Genomic DNA, 16,039 nt, shown 5'->3' on the forward strand with positions numbered 1-16,039 from the left:
GAGCATCTAGTACATGAAGAGATGGGAGCATCTAGTACATGAAGAGATGGGAGCATCTAGTATATGAATAGATTGGAGCATTTAGTACATGAAGAGATGGGAGCATCTGGTACATGAAGAGATGGGAGCATCTAGTACATGAAGAGATGAGAGCATCTAGTACATGAAGAGATGGGAGCATCTAGTACATGAAGAGATGGGAGCATCTAGTACATGAAGAGATGGGAGCATCTAGTACATGAAGAGATGGGAGCATCTAGTATATGAATAGATTGGAGCATTTAGTACATGAAGAGATGGGAGCATCTGGTACATGAAGAGATGGGAGCATCTAGTACATGAAGAGATGAGAGCATCTAGTACATGAAGAGATGGGAGCATCTAGTACATGAAGAGATGGGAGCATCTAGTACATGAAGAGATGGGAGCATCTAGTACATGAAGAGATGGGAGCATCTAGTACATGAAGAGATGGGAGCATCTAGTATATGAATAGATTGGAGCATTTAGTACATGAAGAGATGGGAGCATCTGGTACATGAAGAGATGGGAGCATCTAGTACATGAAGAGATGGGAGCATCTAGTACATGAAGAGATGGGGGCATCTAGTACATGAAGAGATGGGAGCATCTAGTACATGAAGAGATGGGAGCATCTAGTACATGAAGAGATGGGAGCATCTAGTACATGAAGAGATGGGAGCATCTGGTACATGAAGAGATGGGAGCATCTAGTACATGAAGAGATGGGAGCATCTAGTACATGAAGAGATGGGAGCATCTAGTACATGAGGAGATGGGTGCATCTAGTACATGAAGAGATGGGAGCATCATGTACATGAAGAGATGGGAGCATCAGGTACATGAAGAGATGGGAGCATCTAGTACATGAAGAGATGGGAGCATCTAGTACATGAAGAGATGGGAGCATCTTGTACATGAAGAGATGGGAGCATCTAGTACATGAAGAGATGGGAGCATCTAGTACATGAAGAGATGGGAGCATCTAGTACATGAAGAGATGGGTGCATCTAGTACATGAAGAGATGGGAGCATCATGTACATGAAGAGATGGGAGCATCAGGTACATGAAGAGATGGGAGCATCTAGTACATGAGGAGATGGGTGCATCTAGTACATGAAGAGATGGGAGCATCTAGTACATGAAGAGATGGGAGCATCTAGTACATGAAGAGATGGGAGCATCATGTACATGAAGAGATGGGAGCATCAGGTACATGAAGAGATGGGAGCATCTAGTACATGAAGAGATGGGAGCATCTAGTACATGAAGAGATGGGAGCATCTAGTACATGAGGAGATGGGTGCATCTAGTACATGAAGAGATGGGAGCATCTAGTACATGAGGAGATGGGAGCATCTGGTACATGAAGAGATGGGAGCATCAAGTACATGAAGAGATGGGAGCATCTTGTACATGAAGAGATGGGAGCATCTGGTACATGAGGAGATGGGTGCATCTAGTACATGAAGAGATGGGAGCATCTAGTACATGAAGAGATGGGAGCATCTAGTACATGAAGAGATGGGAGCATCTAGTACATGAAGAGATGGGAGCATCTAGTACATGAAGAGATGGGAGCATCTAGTATATGAAGAGATGGGAGCATCTAGTACATGAAGAGATGGGAGCATCTAGTACATGAAGAGATGGGAGCATCTAGTACATGAAGAGATGGGAGCATCTAGTACATGAAGAGATGGGAGCATCTAGTACATGAAGAGATGGGAGCATCTAGTACATGAAGAGATGGGAGCATCTAGTACATGAAGAGATGGGAGCATCTAGTACATGAAGAGATGGGAGCATCTAGTATATGAATAGATTGGAGCATTTAGTACATGAAGAGATGGGAGCATCTGGTACATGAAGAGATGGGAGCATCTAGTACATGAAGAGATGGGAGCATCTAGTACATGAAGAGATGGGAGCATCTAGTACATGAAGAGATGGGAGCATCTAGTACATGAAGAGATGGGAGCATCTAGTACATGAAGAGATGGGAGCATCTGGTACATGAAGAGATGGGAGCATCTAGTACATGAAGAGATGGGAGCATCTAGTACATGAAGAGATGGGAGCATCTAGTACATGAAGAGATGGGAGCATGTTGTAATTTACAGATGCAGGGAAAGGAGCATCTCTTTATCAAATCCTCCTTCAGAGTCACATGCAGGTAAAACACTTGAATTTAAATATAGTATCAGAAAGAGCATATTCTGCCATTTCTATAACCCTTACCTTTGTAAAATATATATTTGTATTTTTTTTCAAGAATATCTATACTGTCCGTGCATTCAGCACCACTTGTACGGCAGTATTGCTCTGGTTGCTAAGCAGAAAACTAGTAACATAATAAAATGTACATTTCAAATATACTTTTTCGTTATGCAATTCATCCTTTACAGTTGTTCATTGTGTTGAGAAATACAGCAAGTCATTTGACCTGTGACCTGTGACCTGTTTAAATTATTATAATCGCTTTCGTTTTTCTACTTTGTCAACGGAAGCTGTAACTAGACTTTAGTAATGACTATAACTAATATTACTAATCATAATAAATAATAAAGTTGTAATATTGATATTGTAATGGAAATGAAAATAGGCAATATGTATTTTCTAGGACTTTCTAAGAATTATAAAAACATCTCCATGACTCTAACAAATAACTTATTTGTATTGTTATACAGCAGAAGTCGAAAATTTTGATACACCTACTCTACTCATTCAAGGATTTTTCTTTATTTTTACTATTTTCTAATAATTGCGAAGACAACAAAACTATGAAATAACACATGGAATCATGTAGTAACCAAAAAAAAGTGCTAAACAAATGAAAAAATATATTTTAGATTTTAGATTCTTCAAAGTAGCCACCCTTTGCCTTGATGACAGCATTGCAAACTCTTGGGCATTCTCTCAACCAGCTTCATGAGGGAGTCACCTGGAATGCTTTTCCAACAGTCTTGAAGAAGTTCCTACATATGCTGAGCACTTGTTGACTGCTTTTCCTTTACTCTGTGGTCCAACTCATCCCAAACCATCTCTATTGGGTCGAGTTTAAATGATTGTGGAGGCCAGGTCATCTGATGCAGCACTCCATCACTCTCCTTCTTGGTCAAATAGCCCTTACACAGCCTGGAGGTGTGTTGGGTCATTGTCCTTTTTGAAAACAGATTATAGTCCCACTAAGCGCCAACCAGATGGGATGGCGTATCGATGCAGAATGCTGTGGTAGCCATGCTAGTTAAGTGTGCCCTGAATTCTAAACCAATCACTGACAGAGTCGCCAGCAAAGCACCCCGACACTCCATCACACCTCCTCCTCCATGCTTCACAGTGGGAACCACACATGCGGGGATGATACAACAGAGCCTAAAAACAGGACAGGTCAAAGTAAAAATGAACAATATGACAACCAATCAGAACTGTTGTCCAGGAGTCCCCCCCCATCAGAACTGTTGTTGCCCCCCCCCCAATCAGAACTGTTGACCAGGAGTCCCCCCACACCAGAACTGTTGTTGCCCCCCCCCCAATCAGAACTGTTATCCAGGAGTCCCCCCATCAGAACTGTTATCCAGGAGTCCCCCCCATCAGAACTGTTATCCAGGAGTCCCCCCCCAATCAGAACTGTTGTTCAGGAGTCCCCCCATCAGAACTGTTGTTGCCCCCCCCAATCAGAACTGTTATCCAGGAGTCCCCCCATCAGAACTGTTGTCCAGGAGTCCCCCCCCATCAGAACTGTTGTCCCCCCCACCAAACAGAACTGTTGTCCAGGAGTCCCCCCCCATCAGAACTGTTGTCCAGGAGTCCCCCCCATCATGATCAGTAGTTTTCAGGATGTATCCGTCAATTTTTTTGACAATCTGATCATAACAGCAGAATGACAAGGACCTGCTCCCATCTGCTCCCGTACGCCCAATGACAGGAGCAGTAGGAGTAGTTCCCACACCTCGCTTGCTTGCAAAAAGTTTAATTGAAACATCGGCTGGTAGACTGAAATGTTTGCTTTTCAAAGGATAGAATAAAGTATTCCTTCTCACCCCCCCCCCCCCTTAAATGATTTAGATGCACTATTGTAAAGTGGCTGTTCCACTGGATGTCATAAGGTGAATTCATCAATTTGTAAGTCGCTCTGGATAAGAGCGTCTGCCAAATGACTTAAATGTAAATGTAAATAAAAAAATAAAAAAACAGGAACTTTAAGCAAGCAACATAGTGAGAACTTCTCTTTTAAGGCATTAACTTAAAATGTACCCGCTAGTGACTCCAACTGTGTTTACCCTTTCAAGATCAAAGCACCCAACAAGACACCCCCAACTACCAAACTCATCCATCATGTCAGCCATAGATCCAGAAGCAGTGTGCTGTACCAGAGGGAGGGCTGGCTAAGCTGCCTCTCTAGCCAAGCCAAGGTCTTCTGTCATGGGGTTTACAAAGAGAGAGAGAGCCCTGGTAGAGTGGGAGACGTGGAGCGGCCGCTGGGCAAGAGTGAGTGATTTGTGTGTGTGCACGCATGCGTGTGCTCTTGTGTGTGTATGCATATGTGTGTGTACTCGTGTAGGGCGGCAGGTAGACTAGTGGTTAGAGCATTGGGCCAGTAACTGAAAGCTTGCTGGTTTGAATACCTGAGCTGACAAGGTGAAATATCTGTTGGTGTGACTTTGAGCAAGGCTCTTAACCCTAATTTGCACACATAGCAGATAAGACAATACTCTGTTGAAGTGCATCAAGCCACATAGGAGATAAGACAGTACTCTGTTGAAGTGCATCAAGCCACATAGCAGATAAGACAGTACTCTGTTGAAGTGCATCAAGCTACATAGCAGATAAGACAGTACTCTGTTGAAGTGCATCAAGCCACATAGCAGATAAGACAGTACTCTGTTGAAGTGCATCAGGCTACATAGCAGATAAGATAGTACTCTGTTGAAGTGTATCAAGCCACATAGCAGATAAGACAGTACTCTGTTGAAGTGCATCAAGCCACATAGCAGATAAGACAGTACTCTGTTGAAGTGCATCAAGCCACATAGGAGATGACTGTGCTAAGGACAGCTTTGTCCACCTCCTTTCCTATAGGCTACAGATGACATTCCTTGCAGCTCATACAGTCACATTTTTCACATGTAATTTAAGTAATGCGACCAGAACCCCGCATGCGTTTGGAATAGCGCATGAAGTGAAATAGGCCGCCATCTATCGGTAGTGACAGCTCCATAAATTCTCTCACCCACCGTGCCACTCAACTACCGGTAAGCACTACCGGCATCTTTCTTAAGTATCGATGAAATGATACAAACCGGGATTTTACGTGACTCATAAAACATTACTGACGTGGCTTTAACAGGCAGAGAAGAAGTAAACTGACAAAACGACCAGAGAGCACATTTATGGGATAAAATAACCTATACTGCTGTTTTATATCGACTTTGGCAAGAATAGGCTATGATATTAAGCTTATATCATATAACATGTAAATAGTATATGCCGAAGCATATATTTAATATGTTTTTTTCCCCTCATGTTTTGATTGTGTAGGCTACAACAGTATAGACCCAGGTCCATATCACTGTCAACAAATACATAGAATAGGCTGAATAACAAATTGACGTTCCGCTATGGGGAAAATCATTAAGATAGCATAAGACTTCGAGCCACATGTATAATTATTAAAACCATAATTCTGAACGTCACTGCGTTCACACACTGTGATATGATCTACTGTAGACTACCTACCTAAACAATTAAACAATCATACAATTCCCAAACAACAGCATGACATCGTCTGAAGAGGGTAGAAGAAGAGAAAGAGATGATTTTCAGACGAGAAGAGGAGAGAGGGAGAGAGATTCCGAGGAGTACACCAAGCGCGTCGCATCGTGGCTGTTACTGTCACACCCCCCAATCTGTCATCACACCCGAGAGCACATTTCAATAGATGCTCGTCACATAAAAATGCTAATCATATTTATGATCTGTTTGTTGTTTTGCAATCACGAAATGAATCCGCTTCATACAGTATATTGTAGCTAGGCCATATGGAAAACGCTATCATCCAAGCATTGCACAGTCTACAATTCCGAGGAAAAAAAACTCTAAAGATTATCATTCGGCCTATATAATGAAAACAACGGGTTTTCAAGACAAAAAACATAATAATTTTAATTTGGCCACATGATTATTTTAGCACATCTCAGAGAACAACACACGCTGTATTCGATATAGGGAGCTCAAGTTCAGAAAGAGCCCCTGCAACGATGTCAAACCATTAACTATTAAAAACCGATATAAATATTTCAGGCAGATGCGAACAAGCATCATTCATTCAGTTAATTCTTACCCTTTATCAAACGGAGAGCTCCGCGAGCTGATGATCACCGAGCGTAGCGATGGGGGACGAGAGAGACGGGATGCTCTGCTTGTTCTGGCTGCGTCCTCCGCTCGATAGATAGGAGATGGAAGAGAGTCCGGACTGGCTGCTTGGAACACACGGCTACTGTCCTGCTTCTTCCTCTTCTTATGCTGCTACTGCGGCGGAGCCCTGCAAACCATGATACCGTCACAACGTCACACTCAAGCCCCGTGAGACAACAACAAGCAGTCCGAGCGAGGCAGCTAACGGCTGGGAGGGCGCGGGCTTCCACCGGGATAAGAGAGAGAGAGTTGGGTTTAGCTAGTTGGGTTTAGCCGGGTAGAGGGGATTTAAGGAGGGGGAGGGGGGTCCGAGGGATTACGTGATACCGGTTTAATTAGATAGTCATACGCCTATTGGCACAGCGGTTTGTGTGTGAGGGCGCGCAGGCAGCTCTCTCTCTCTCTCTCTCTCTCTCTCTCTCTCTCTCTCTCTCTCTCTCTCTCTCTCGCGGTAGATTTGAGAGGATGCAGTTCACCGGACATGATGGACAAAAGTTAGAGCACCACTATTTCCTCCTAGAATATTATTGGCTATTTACAAATATTATGATAAATCATTTTCATTATCCCTTCATGAACAGTCTGTTGGCATGCAATGAGGCCACCTAGGGTTAAAATGAAATATAATCTCATTAATATGACAAGCATTCAATAGGCTAACAATAATCAGGTTTCATCAGATTTTATAGAATAAAGTCATATGATATATATATATAAATCACCACAGCTGTGATGGAAACAGTACCTTTCGGAAAAAAATAATAATAAATGCCGACAGACCGTGTGTCTGTTTAACATGTTGGGATATTTAATATATAATAAAACATTTCTGGTTCTTATCCACAATAATTTCATCATGTAGACTAGAACAGAGTAGGCACATTTGCTATTTAACGCAACGGTTTTTTTTGTGGCAAAGCTATGGTAGAGTTGGAAATGCTATGGAAACTTTTGATTTGTATTCGGTAAATAAAAACTTAAGCTTGAAAAAAAAAAAGTACGTTGTGTGTGCCTGACGTCATCACGCATTTATTTGTATACGATTGTATCAGGGTGTCCTGGCTGGGAAACACCACTGATGGGAAAATGCTCATATTTTCTTTATGCAAATTCTAGAAAATGCACGTGAAAATCTGCCTCCAATTGGATGGAAACCGAGCTACTGAGCAGGTGTCAGTTTGATTGAACTTGTGTTCATCCATCCTTTTTAAAATGCTATTTCAGGCTACTGAAATGTCATATAGTCCTATCATAAACACAGCTGTTCAAACAATAAATCCAGGAGAAGACCACACACACACACACAGCACCTACGGAATCGTGACCATCATATTCGAATCATCACCAGGCTTGTCTGAAATGTCCTCCTCTCTAGGCTCAGTATGATTTGCAAGGTGAATCAAAAAAGTCCAGCTGCTAACCTGAAACCCCACCTCTTCAATGAATACCTAGGATAGGATAAGTAATCCTTCTCCCCCCCCCCTTAAATGATTTAGATGCACTATTGTAAAGTGGCTGTTCCACTGGATGTCAGAAGGTGAATTCACCAATTTGTAAGTCGCTCTGGATAAGAGCGTCTGCTAAATGACTTAAATGTAAATGTTAAATGTAAATGTCTAATCAATCCTTCAGTCACTTCAAAGTGAGGGGAAGTTAGAGAGGCAGCCAATAATATAACCACAGACACTCTACAGTAGTATATGTCCTATAGAGAATCCTACAGGGACCCCGTCATGGAGAGAAAGTTGTGAAGTCGTGACCATCCCACTCATACCACATCCGCTGCCAAAAGCTCTATTCGCAGTGAGGGGCTCAGTAGACATATTATGTGAGGTAGGCAGGGATTTAAACAATGATGTACCTACAGCCCGCAGGGACCAAAGCAAACGGAGGAAAGGTGAATTGATTTTATTTGCTGGCTCGATCGAATATAACCGATCGTTGACCAACAGCTTAACAAAGTTCATTCTGGAGTGTTCCAATTCATGCTTCTTTCTGCTGTAGGCCTTCCTGCAGGGTAGCCTAGTGGTTAGAGCGTTGGACTAGTAACCGGAAGGTTGCAAGTTCAAACCCCCGAGCTGGACAAGGTACAAATCTGTCGATCTGCCCTTGAACAGGCAGTTAACCCACTGTTCCTAGGCCACCATTGAAAATAAGAATTAGTTCTTAAACTGACTTGTCTCGTTAAATAAAGGTAAAATAAAATAAATACAATTTCAGGGATTGTATTCTTCTTGTGGGGAGTACCGTGGGACGCACCTACTGAAAGTAGTAGTCCCTCTCCCCTGTCGCAGGTTGATGACCCGGTGTGATACATTGAGGATTCCACTATTGCCACTGTCCTGAATGCCACTGTGCTGAATGGCATAAGAATGTATTCTTAACTGACTATAAAGGTAAAATAAAATAAAATAAAAATATATATATATATATTTTAAAATTGTTGCTATTTGCGTCTAACGCTTGAAACACACCGACAGTGTTTTTTTGCATTTCGGTGACTCCAGATTTACATTAATTTTCAATGAAACGCTGCTTAGCCATGAAAGCATTGAGTTGCAGAGGCAGTTGCAGTGCGTTCGGTGTTGTACATACGTTGGATTTATCGAAATGTGTGCGTCAAACTGTATGCTGGAGATGGCTTGACAGAAATGGTAGCAGATGGTGAATGTTGATCTTTTGTTGGGTACATGTACTCTTTTGCGCAATGATGCTGTCGGTGTGTTCAAAGCGTTAGTTTACATTAGTTTTGGGTCGGACCTAATTTACATAATATTAGGTCATAATTGTCTATAAATGCATGATAATAACAATGAAACTAACTATGTTATATCACAATGGCAAGAAACATTGATTGAAAATTACACACATAAAATACACCAAATGACAAGTATTATATTTGCCATGTACAAACATATGAACATATACATTATATTCCACCATAATTACTATAGGTGAGAGAGTGAAGTCCATCAAACCAATGGAAATGGCAGGGTGGACAACACTGTTTCAGCTGAACAGCAAGGTGTTCAATGTTCAGAAGATGACTTCACATTAGCACACAAACGAATCAAGGAAAATAAGAAAATATGAAAATATGTCCAGGAAAAGACTCTTTACAGTGAACTAACTATTACTATTGAGTTACATGGAAGAAAGACATGATGGAAAATGAAGACTGTCAGCAGTCTACCTTCTTCCTACCAGAAGCCTGCAACAGACTAGCAGAAATATCAGGTGGCAACCCTCCCACCTGGATTGGGTCGTACCAACTCACAAATACAGATAGGTGACATTATCTCGAAATCAGTGAGAGACGATTTAAAGTAGACAAGACGGCAGCGTACACAATTGTTGGATTAATTCATGGAGCAAAACATTGATTTATTTTAATAACAGAACATTTTCTAAATTCAAAAGTACCACCTGCAACGGGACATGGACATCACGTGTGCTCCCTCTCCGGCCTCTAGGTCACCAGGCTACTCGTTATGGAGCACACCTGTCACCATCGTTGTGCACACCTGTTGGTCATCAGACTCACCTGGACTCCATCACTTCCCTAATTACCTTCCCTATATATGTTTATCCATTTGGTTCATTCCCTATATATGTTCCTCCCTTTGGTTCCTGCACTATATATGTCTCTCTCTTTGGTTCCTTCCCCATATATGTCACTCTCTTTGGTTCCTTCCCTATATATGTCTCTCTCTTTGGTTCCTACACTATATATGTCTCTCTCTTTGGTTCCTTCCCCATATATGTCACTCTCTTTGGTTCCTTCCCTATATATGTCTCTCTCTTTGGTTCCTACCCTATATATGTCCCTCCCTTTGGTTCCTTCCCTATATATGTCTCTCTCTTTGGTTCCTTCCCTATATATGTCTCTCTCTTTGGTTCCTTCCCTATATATGTCACTCCCTTTGGTTCCTTCCCTATATATGTTCCTCCCTTTGGTTCCTGCCCTATATATGTTTATCCATTTGGTTCCTTCCCTATATACGTCTCTCTCTTTGGTTACTTCCCTATATATGTCTCTCCCTTTGGTTCCTTCCCTATATATGTCTCTCTCTTTGGTTCCTTCCCTATATATGTCTCTCTCTTTGGTTCCTTCCCTATATATGTCACTCCCTTTGGTTCCTTCCCTATATATGTCATTTCCTTTGGTTCCTTCCCTATATATGTCCTTTCCTTTGGTTCCTTCCCTATATATGTCTCTCCCTTTGGTTCCTTCCCTATATATGTCACTCTCTTTGGTTACTTCCCTATATATGTCTCTCTCATTGGTTCCTTCCTCAGGCATCGTTGTTTCTGTTTCACGTCTGTGTGCTGTTAGTGTTTCTTGTTTTGTATTACGTTCTGTTTATTATATTAAAACTGAACTTGCTTCCGACTCTCAGCGGATATCGTTGCAATATGATAATACTGTAGATCCATTAGACTGGGTAAGTGATTGTAGAAGAGACGTTTACTGTAGATCCATTAGACTGGGTAAGTGATTGTAGAAGAGACGTTTACTGTAGATCCATTAGACAGGGTAAGTGATTTGAAGAGAAGATCCATTAGACGATTTACGTTTACTGTAGATCCATTAGACAGGGTAAGTGATTGTAGAAGAGACAGGGTAAGTGATTATAGAAAGGCGTTTACTGTAGATCCATTAGACAGGGTAAGTGATTATAGAAGAACTGTAGATCCATTAGACAGGGTAAGTGATAGAAGATCGTTTACTTTCCATTAGACAGTGATTATCGTTTAGTAGATCCATTCGTTTACTGTAGATCCATTAGACAGGGTAAGTGTAAGTAGATCCATTAGATACGTTTAGAGACAGGGTAAGTGATTGTAGAAGAGACGTTTACTTAGATCCATTAGACAGGGTAAGTGATTGTAGAAGAGACGTTTACTGTAGATCCTTTAGACTGGGTAAGTGATCCTGTAGATCCATTAGACAGGGTAAGTGATTGTCGTTTAAGATCCATTAGACAGGGTAAGTGATTGTAGAAGAGACGTTTAGATCCATTAGACAGGGTAAGTGATTGTAGAAGAGACGTTTACTGTAGATCCATTAGACAGGGTAAGTGATTGTCTTACTGTAGATCCATTAGACAGGGTAAGTGATTGTCGTTTACTGTAGATCCATTAGACAGTGATTGTAGAAGAAGTTTACTGTAGATCCATTAGACAGGGTAAGTGATTATAGAAGAGACTCTCTCTCTTTCTCTCCACCTCTCTTTTTCTCGTCTCTTTTCTCCACCTCTCTCTCTTTTCTCCAGGGTCTCTGATTCTAGAATCTCTCTCTTTCTCTTCTCTCTAGATCCTTTCTCTAGACCTCTCTCTTTCTCTCCACCTCTCTCTTTCTCTCCACTCTCTTTCTCTCCACCTCTCTCTCTTTTTCTCCACCTCTCTCTCTTTCTGATTATCTCCACCTCTCTCTTTCTCTCCACCTCTCTCTCTTTTCTCCACCTCTTCTCTCTCTCTCTCTTTCTCTCCACCTCTCTCTTTTCTCCACCTCTCTCTTTTTACTCTAGATCTCTCTTTTCTCCACCTCTCTCTCTTTCTCTTTCTCTCTCTCTCTTTCTCTCCACCTCTCTCTTTCTCTCCACTCTCTCTTTCTCTCCACCTCTCTCTTTCTCTTCTCTCTCTCTCTTTCTCTTTCTCTCCACCTCTCTCTTTCTCTCCACCTCTCTCTTTTTCTCCACCTCTCTCTCTCTCTCTCTCTCTCTCTTTCTCTCTACCTCTCTCTTTTTGTCCACCTCTCTCTTGCTCTCTTTCTCTCCACCTCTCTCTTTTTCTCCACCTCCCTCTCTCTACTCTCTCTCTCTCTCTCTCTCTCTCCACCTCTCTCTCTCAACTCCTTCTCTCCACCTCTCTCTCCTTTTCTCTGCCTTTCTCTCTCTCTCTTGTGTGAGTGAGACTGGGACTTTTCTTTGACTCAGCTGATTTCATTAGCTGTCCAGTTTATCTATCCGTGTCTTTTTCTCTCATTTCAATTGAAGGGGCTTAATTGGCGTGGGAAACATATGTTAACATTACATTGCCAAAGCAAGTGGAATAGATAATAAACAGTTGTCAAATATACAATAAAATGAACAGTAAACATTACACTCAGAGAAGTTCCAAAACTGTAAATACATTACAAATGTCATATTATGTATAGATACAGTGTTGTAACGATCTACAAATGGTTAAAGTGCAAAAGGGAAAATAAATAAGCATAAATATGGGTTGTATTTACAATGATGTTTGTTCTTCTTGTTATTCACTGGTTGCCCTTTTCTTGTTTGGTTTGTTTTCAAATTCTTTGTGGGTCTGTGTAATCTGAGGTTAATATGTGTCTCTAATATGGTCATACATTTGACAGGAGGTTAGGAAGTGCAGCTCAGTTTCCACCTCATTTTGTGGGCAGTGAGCACATAGCCTGTCTTTTCTTGAGAGCCAGGTCTGCCAACGGCGGCCTTTCTCAATAGTGAGGCTATGCTCACTGAGTCAGTACATAGTCAAAGATTTCCTTAAGTTTGGGTCAGTCACAGTGGTCAGGTATTCTGCCACTGTGTACTCTCTGTTTAGGACCAAATAGCATTCTAGTTTGCTCTGTTTTTTGTTAATTCTTTCCAATGTGTCAGGTAATTATCTTTTTGTTTTCAAATCAAATCAAATCAAATTGATTTATATAGCCCTTCGTACATCAGCTGATATCTCAAAGTGCTCTCAGAAACCCAGCCTAAAACCCCAAACAGCAAGCAATGCAGGTGTAGAACCACGGTGGTTAGGAAAACTCCTAGAAAGGCCAAAACCTAGGAAGAAACCTAGAGAGGAACCAGGCTATGTGGGTGGCCAGTCCTCTCTCTGTGCCGGGTAGAGATTATAACAGAACATGGCCAAGATGTTCAAATGTTCATAAATGACCATCATGATCGAATAATAATAAGGCAGAGCAGTTGAAACTGGAGCAGCAGCACGGCCAGGTGGACTGGGGACAGCAAGGAGTCATCATGTCAGGTAGTCCTGGGGCATGGTCCTAGGGCTCAGGTCCTCTGAGAGAGAGAAGGAGAGAATTAGAGAACGCACACTTAAATTCACACAGGACACCGGATAGGACAGGAGAAGTACTCCAGATATAACAAACTGACCCCACCCCCCGACACATAAACTACTGCAGCATAAATACTGGAGGCTGAGACAGGAGGGGTCTGGAGACACTGTGGCCCCATCCGAGGACCTCCCCTTTCTCAGGGCCAAACAGGAAGGATATAACCTCCACCCACTTTGCCAAAGCACAGCTTTCCCCACACCACTAGAGGGATATCTTCAACCACCAACTTACCATCCTGAGACAAAGCTGAGTATCCCGCAAAGATCTCCGCTCATCCACCCAAGGGGGGCGCCAACCCAGACAGGATGACCTCATCAGTGAATCAACCCACTCAGGTGACGCACCCCTTCCAGGGACGGCATGAGAGAGCCCCAGTAAGCCAGTGACTCAGCCCCTGTAATAGGGTTAGAGGCAGAGAATCCCAGTTTTCTCATGATTTGGTTGTGTCTAGTTGTGTTGCTGTCCTGGGGCTCTGTGGGGTTTGTATTTGTGAACAGGACCAGCTTGCTTATGGGACTATTTTCTCTGTAGTTGATGGCTTTGTTGTGAAAGGTTTGGGAATCACTTTCTTTTGGTTGTGGAATTGAATGTCTGCATGCATTATTTGGTGTTTTACATTGTTCCCAGAGGATATTTTTGCAAAATTCTGCATGCAGAGTCTCAATATGGTGTTTGTCCCATTTTGTGAATTCTTGGTTGGTGAGCGGACCCCAGACCTCAGAACCATAAAGGGAAATGGGTTCTTCATAAGGGAATTTGTATGTTCAAGGTAATAACTAAAGAATTCCACCCTGAAACATTTACATTTTACATTTAAGTCATTTGGCAGACGCTCTTATCCAGTCTTTCTCTCCAGCTCTCTCTTTTCCTCTCCACCTCTCTCAAATTGGTGAATTCACCTTATGACATCCAGTGGAACAGCCACTTTACAATAGTGCATCTAAATCATTTAAGGGGGGTGAGAAGGATTACTTTATCTCTATCCTAGGTATTCCTTAAAGAGGTGGGGTTTCAGGTGTCTCCGGAAGGTGGTGATCTGACCTCTGTCCTCCCTCTAGGGAGTTTGTTCCACCATTGGGGGCCACCCTCGAACAGTTTTGACTGGGCAGCGGGAACTCTCTTTCAGTGGTCGAGCAGGCCAGAGGTGGATGAACCAGTGCCCTTGTTTGGGTGTAGGGCCTGATCAGAGCCTGGAGGTCTCTTTTCTCCCCTCCAGCTCCGTCTTTCAAGCACCATGGTCTTGTAGCGGATGCGAGCTTCTCTGGAAGCCAGTGGAGAGAGCGGAGGAGCGGGGTGACGTGAGAGAACTTGGGAAGGTTAAACACCAGACGGGCTGCTCGTTCTGGATGAGTTCTAGGGGTTTAATGGCACAGGCAGGGAGCCCAGCCAACAGCGAGTTGCAGTAATCCAGACGGGAGATGACAAGTGCCTGGATTAGGACCTCCGCCTCTTCCTGTGACCTCTCTCTTTCGGATGTTGTAGAGCATGAACCTTTCTCTTTCCACCGCCTTGATGTTACCTCTCTGAGAACGACAGGGTGTTGTCCAGGATCACCACCAAGGTTCTTAGCGCTCTGGGAGGAGGACACACCCAACCGTGATGGCTCCATGGAACGGGCAGTCCTTCCCCGGGAGGAAGAGCAGCTCTTTCTCTTGCCTCTCTTTCCCTCAGCTTGAGGTGGTTCCTCTCCACCTCTCTGTCTGCCAGACATGCAGAGATCGATTCTCTCCACCTGGTCATCAGAAGGGGAAAGGAGAAGATTAATTGTGTCTCTCTCTTTCTCTGCATAGCAATGATAGGGGAGAGACCATGTGAGGTTATCAAGTGACTTCTCTGTATCGAGAATAGGAGAGGGCCTAAAACAGAGCCCTGGGGGACACCAGTGGTGAGAGCGCGTGGTGAGGAGACTCTCTTTCCCTCCACGCCACCTTAGGAGCGACCTGTCTAGGACTTTCTCCCACCTCTCTCGGAGATGCCCACTCGGAGAGGGTGGAGAGGAGGATCTTGGTCTCTCTCGAAGGCAGCCGATAGGTCTAGAAGGATGAGAGCTCTCTCTTTCCCTCGGACCTCCGTGATACAGAGAAGAGCAGTCTCTCTGAATGACTAGTCTTGAAACCTGACTGATTTGGATCAAGAAGGTCATTCTGAGAGAGATAGCGGGAGAGCTGGCCAAGGACGGCACGTTCAAGAGTTTTCCAGAAGGGATACTGGTCTGTAGTTGTTGACTCGGAGGGATCGACCTGTCTTTTTTCTCCAACTCTCGCTTTCTCTTGAAGACTTTCTAAGGGCTCGTACCAGCGGTCAGGGATGAGTTGATGAGCGAGGTGAGGTAAGGGGAGAATGTCTCCGGAAATGGTCTCCAGGAGGGGATAGGGTCAAGCGGGCAGGTTTTTGGGCTTTCTCCGTCTCTTTCTCTCGAGATTTCATCTGGAGAGAGGGAGAAAGAGGTCAGAGCACAGGGTAGGGCAGTGTGAGCAGAACCAGCGGTGTCGTTTGACTTAGCA

The 16,039-nt window shown here is 43.2% G+C and overlaps 1 protein-coding gene across 1 annotated transcript in view; it reads right to left on the reverse strand.

The window, feature by feature from the left end:
• Window positions 1-6,841, reverse strand: part of LOC135551682 (hippocalcin-like protein 1) — an 89,594-nt gene extending 82,753 nt beyond the window's left edge. Inside the window, exon 1 of the mRNA XM_064982860.1 lies at window positions 6,366-6,841. The gene's annotated coding sequence lies outside the window, so the exon portion shown is untranslated. The remainder of the gene's footprint in view (window positions 1-6,365) is intronic.
• Window positions 6,842-16,039: the final 9,198 nt, after the last annotated feature.

This window comes from Oncorhynchus masou, chromosome 13 (genome assembly GCF_036934945.1).
Source record: "Oncorhynchus masou masou isolate Uvic2021 chromosome 13, UVic_Omas_1.1, whole genome shotgun sequence".
Classification (NCBI taxonomy): Eukaryota; Metazoa; Chordata; class Actinopteri; order Salmoniformes; family Salmonidae; genus Oncorhynchus; species Oncorhynchus masou.